The following is a 6,105-nucleotide window of genomic DNA, read 5'->3' as shown; positions in this document are numbered from 1 at the left end:
ACTTATTTATTTGATGCGCTTGTGTGACACTATGATTGAAAATTTGGTTAAACGAAAATTACTGACTATTTTGATTATACAAAAATCGCCTTCAAGTGTGATTGTATTTATGAATTACAATTTTAAAAGAATCGAAATGCATGAAAATAGTTCCCCAAAAAGTTGTCTTCTTGGTGCTAAATTCCATCTTGGAGAAGTAACTGTATTAAATAGGGAATTTAAATTCATTACTCCAAATTAAGAATTGAAAAAGACCCACTGGCGGACCCACATGGGGTCAAATGACCTCACAGTTTTTTGAATTTTCTCTCTTTTTTTTTTCCCCCCTCTTGCTTAAAACGTAATTTTCTGCCAAAGTAGTAAGCCAATCCAATTAATTTCCCTAGCTCAATACCCAAAAAGCCCAAATCCAAATCCTATTGTAATAGGATATGATTTTATTTTCGTTAATAATACGTTGTGAGAAAAAAAATTCATTTTTGACCCTACAGTTCGAACTATCCGGATCCGCCCCTGAAAAGACCTGCTTCCATTTTTGTATTTTGGGGATAAATATCAGTATGATATATCTATGGAAAAACACCAAGAAGTTGATCCCAAAACTTGAATAAAAACAAATCGTCAATCACACAACTATAATAAAAACTTAACTGAATAAATTAACTGCAGAATAGTCAGCTTGTTCTCCATTGTTGGAAGTTGAAAAAGTTCATTGGAATTTCGAACAGAAGTAAACATACTCAACTTCTTCAAGTAATCTGATTTGGAATTTCCAACCGAAGTAAACAAACTCAACTTCAAGTAATCTGATGTCATTATTGAATTCGTAACTAAGAGATCATACAAACTCAATTATTAAGCTATTCCAAATTCGAACTAAGCAACAAATGCAATCAGAAGCTGAAAGGATCAAAGGGTATATCAAAATAATATGTTCTCCAGTCTCTTTATATGTACGTGCCAAGTATTTAATTCAATCCACAACCAATCACTCTAACCCTACAAATAAAAATCTTATTCTGTAAAAGAGGGGAGAAAAATACTTAGCAGCATTAGATGTCCAACAAAAATATTAGAAACTCTGACTTAGGTCTAGGTACAATGAAGCTTATCATTGTGCACTCCAAAGTCTGCAACACAAGTTGTGTGCATCCATATCATATGGTAACGCCAGGATGGCAAATAATTACCCACTTTTATCATACGGTTATAGCACAGCCTTGTCATATTGAAAACATGTAAGCGCTTTCCTAATAATTACCCACTTTTATCAGATTAAGCATTGTTTTCGATGGAATCCGAAAACAATAATTTCTTTAGTTGTACTATGTAGCAACTTACATAAATACCAAAAACCATATTCTTGATTAGCTATCCCTCAGTGTTTAGCCAACGTGAAGATGTCCAGATACATGTCTAGAACTCATATATTGGGGTTGATGATGTTATAGAAGGTCCAACTTTTGCAAGTGCATCTGTATTTAACTGTCGTGTTTCATTGTCAGCAGCATCATTCATATGTCTTCTAGCCAAACCTTCAAATGCCAACTCCACTTAAGGTTGTTTATTACATAGTAATGAATAATGTTTGTAAACTATTATGTTCTATATAACAACTATGTTACCTTGCATATTGAATAGAAGACTTGTTAGGATGGAGGGTTGATACATGTGGACTGCAAGTGTTGAGTGAATTGAAGATTTTGGTTGCCACCCTACATGAAATAACATTATTAGTGCATCGTATATTTTCAATGCAATTAAACCATACACTGAGTACTAACCATAAGGAAGTGTGTATTTGAGAAAGGTAGCAGCACGTGTAATTGTTGAGGTAACTAAACGATGGGTGCATCAGTTCCCATATTACTTGCACGAACCTTCGATTTCTTCCCTTCGTTGAACTCGAAGTTGGCTACAAAACAGGGAATGGTATTAGACATTATCTCTACAATAACTTTACAACATTTGGATACCAAAATCTGGGCATTACCTTAACTCTGTTCATACTTGATTCCAATGGGCTATTCTTCTGAAGTTTCCTAGGGGCACATTTTCTTTTCGCACATTCTGGATCCCTGATGCTACCACTTCCAATATCCAGTGATGCTCCATACTCGGATGATGTCTGAGTAATATGCGGGGATAGGATATTACTATTACTATTTGACTTCTACATCATCATTTCTTTACATTGACTATCGATCCACTCAATTATGACATTGGATTTGACTTCATCATCTGCCATCATGTTCCACATTTTGTTGTACCTCAGTTGTCTAGGAATACTAACCATAGCATCATAATGCACTGTTACCGTCGTGTGGGCTCTACTGACATCTCATCGCCATCTCCATATAATATACCTTTCTGGTACAGATTTGATATCATTACAAATCAATACTGTGATCGTATGTCTGCAAATAATCCCTCGAAACTCAAAATTGTGACAACTGCAAGTGATTTCACATCCGTCTCTTTGAAATGAGAAGAAAAAGTTTTTTTTCTTCGAACGCTCATCATGTATTACATCCTCTCGTATCTCATAAGTCGTCCCCGATGGTCCCTTCAAAATAGATATGAGGTCGCAATAAACCTTACCTGTGAACTCTTCTTGAACTTCCTTGAATTTTGAAATTGTGTAAATTGCTTGGAATTGTTTCTCCATTTCATATCTCGTTGCACACGGCACCATTTGCGAGAAGGATAGTCCGCTTGAAACTCTTTCTCAACCTTATTTCTCAATGCTCATTTGTATGGTTCAACAAATTGCTTCAATGTCGTCTTCGAATGTACATAACCATCAAATAATGCATTCATACTCTCACTATGTTGAGTTGTTGACATCGTTGCCCACAATGTAGTTTTCAAAAAGCAAGGTACCCAACGTCCCCTATTCTCATATAAACCCGCCAGCCATTCATTATCATACAAGTTAAATGTTTCGATCATCACTCTCCAGTCGTTTTTGAATTCTTCCGCAAATTGACAATCATAGACCAAACCGTGTAGAGTACTAAATATGGAACTCTTATCCACATGGCATCCAAACTTCTCAAGCAATTTTTTAAGTATGTGCCACAAGCATCATCTATACTTTGTATTGGAGAACACAATGTGTATTGTATTTTGCATAACCCTATCCTGATCTGTAATTATCCCATGTGGAGCTTGTCCATACATACATTACAGCCATGTCCAAAATAGCACACAAATGTCTCTGTATCCTCATTCAATACCAGACCACATCCAAGGAGTGTCAACTGTCCATGGTGGTTCACTCCAACAAAAGGGACAAATGGCATATCATATTTATTAGTGAGATACGTGGTGTCGAACGTGACAACGTCATCGAACTCTTTATATGCCTGCCTACTCCTATTATTATTTGCCTAGAAAACATTCTTTAGACGCAAATCGTCACCCAAATCCATATTAAAGTAAAAGCCCGAGTATCGTGCTTGCATTTTAGAGAAGTATGATTGCATTGCTGATGTGCCTCTTCTCCAAGTCGTAATCGTCTCACTTTTTCGACATAGTTTCAACAATCTCATTCAATGCAAGTCATATTCCTATATCTCCCTGCTTCAACAACTGCAGAGTTGTAACTCTTGTGCAACGAAATTCCTGTCATGTCATTTACTTCAAGTCGTCGTTTCACATGTGCACTTAACTCTCGGTTGCATCAATATAGCCTAGATTTCGAAGGGCTTGTATTGTGATTGTGACCCAGGTATACTGTGTTAATTTTTCGTATTCCGCAAATATCTGAACATCAGTGATCCTGGCTTTACATCCACTCTGAATGGTTGCTGAGGGCTTCAAAGAACCGCTTGTATTTTTTATTCTTTTCCCTTCACGACTACAAACAAATGTAATATTTCTCAATACTCCATCATCCTTTCTCGAATTTTTCTTTCTAACTGGGAAACCAATTTTGTATGCATATCTTTTGTAAAACTCGAACATTTCATTTGCATCCTTAAATTTCATACCTATCTCGGGCACAATCGCACCATCTCCAACTAACATATCATCACCCTGTATGCTCATATTATCCACAACATTTTCATCATCGGACTCCACCGATATAATGTTATTTTCATATTCCAAAGTTTCTTTCCCTCCAACAAACAAATTAATTACAATGTCGAATAATGTACAACAATAAAATAATTTATCTAACGATAATTCAAATTTAACAGCGTGCAATAACCATGGCTGAAATGAAAAAAGTAAATAAAAACCACCTAAGCTAATCACACAACAAATCCCCTAAATCTTACACTAGAGTCATGAAGTCATAGTATTGCAAAACATTAGAAATCTTACACCAAAAACTACAAAATCATTAAACCAATGCAAACCAATACCTTTTTCAATCATCTCTCGGGTGAACAACGTTAGGTGCAGTAGATATGTAGCCAGATGTTGGATGCTAGCTTTTCCCCTGTCTTTGACGCCGCTGGAGAATGGTGTAAAAATGATAAATAAATAAATTAGTGGAAACTACTTACAAAAAAACGGTAGTGGAACAGATGCAACTGCTTACTATTCTTGAAGAAACTCGAAATTTGATATGATTCTCACTCTCTTGAAAGCACTTCAAGCCACAGAATATGGGTGTTTCGAAATCTAAGTCATGGGAGAGAAAGAGATGCAAATGGGTTTCTTTTCAAGCTACCAAAAATGGATATTACCAATTTACAATGCAACTACTTACTATTCTTGCAGAAACTCGACATTTGATATGATTCTTAGTCTCTTGAAAGAGTTCAAGCCATCGAAAATGCGTGTTTGGAAATCTCAGTCGCGAGAGAGAAAGAGATGCAGATGGGTTTATCTTCAAGCCACCGAAAATTGATATCACTCGTTTCAATCACAGGAGAGAAGGAGATACAATCGGGTTTCAAGCCACCGAAAATGAAAATAGTGCCAAAAGTGCCCTAGAACCATTTTGCCCAATTTGCACGCTAAAATTGAAGCAAAATGGTCCAATTATAGGTGTGACCCGGTTGAAATATGTGCCACCCCTTTCTTTCTTTATTGTTCTGTTTCTTTCTTTATTTATTTTTTTTTACCTAATTTTCCACCTCATGCGGTCAAGCCGAGTGTCAAGCGCAATGGTTAAGTAGCATTATTATAAATAAAAAGATAAAACTTCCATATTTTTTTGACCCTCGTCAATCTGCAAGAAAAAAAAAAGGAAAAATTGCAGCAGAAGCTCCAAACTTTTTAAACACTAGCAGACTTTCTCCTAACCTTTCATTTGTTGCAATCGTCACCCCAAACCTTTTCAAACGTTGCATCTGAGGCCCTTTTGGATGGAATCTGTCCAAATTTTCGTTAGTTTACCTAAAAAAGTGATTTTGACTAGAAAAATTAATTTTGACCACATTTAACTCAATTTTAAAAGGGCAAAATAGTAATTTAATTTTTCTCCACCCACTTTCCCTTTCTCGCTCCTCCCTCCCTCCCTCCCTCTCTCTCTCTCTCTCCTATTTCCCTATCTCTTCCCGTTTTCTGTGAGAAAGAATAAGACAAGCATTTAATCCACTTCACCTCAAAGATTGCAGCTATAAATATTGAATCGAGAATTTTTTACTTTATATTCATAATTTATTACAAAAGATCATCAATACAATCCACAAATGGAAGGCTTAATCTCATTTCTCCTTCACGCCATCAAGAAACAGAGTTCGCAACCCTCATACCACTGCCTCTCCGACAAATCCACACACAGCTACCACCTCCTCCAGTCAATTGAGGGCAGCTCCTCCCACTGCAGAACATGATCTGAATTTCAGAAGCCGTCGGAGGCGGTGGCCATTATCAATAGGTCCCATACAAAAGAGTCGCACCCCGTGTCTCATTTAGAAACTAATAACAACTTTACACAAAGGGGTTTTGCTTCAACCACTAGTTTAAATACATATTAAGTTGACAAAAAAAAAGGGTATTGTTGGAGTGACACACAGACAACGGGAAGAGATAGGAAAGAGGGGAGAGAGAGAGAGAGAGAGAGAGGAGAGAGAGAGGAAAAGTGGGTGGAGAAAATATTAAAATACTATTTTGCCCTTTTAAAATTGAGTTAAATGTGGTCAA

General features: G+C 36.5%; 1 long non-coding RNA gene across 2 annotated transcripts; it reads right to left on the bottom strand.

Annotated features, from left to right (window-relative positions):
- Positions 1 to 708: 708 nt before the first annotated feature.
- On the bottom strand, positions 709 to 4,991 carry LOC111375360. 2 transcript variants are annotated; one of them, XR_002699297.1, is made up of 7 exons: positions 4,724 to 4,991; positions 4,553 to 4,635; positions 4,374 to 4,465; positions 1,994 to 3,862; positions 1,785 to 1,915; positions 1,626 to 1,715; positions 709 to 1,535 (listed from the first exon to the last, which is right to left on the bottom strand). It is a non-coding gene; the product is annotated as an uncharacterized LOC111375360 (long non-coding RNA). The 2 variants fall into 2 exon arrangements; XR_002699296.1 differs by having other exon boundaries at positions 1,994 to 4,465.
- Between the last annotated feature and the right edge of the window lie 1,114 nt (positions 4,992 to 6,105).

The sequence above is a fragment of the Olea europaea genome, unplaced genomic scaffold, assembly GCF_002742605.1.
Source record: "Olea europaea var. sylvestris unplaced genomic scaffold, O_europaea_v1 scaffold1361, whole genome shotgun sequence".
NCBI lineage: Eukaryota > Viridiplantae > Streptophyta > Magnoliopsida > Lamiales > Oleaceae > Olea > Olea europaea.
This window is presented reverse-complemented; position numbering and strand designations above follow the sequence as displayed.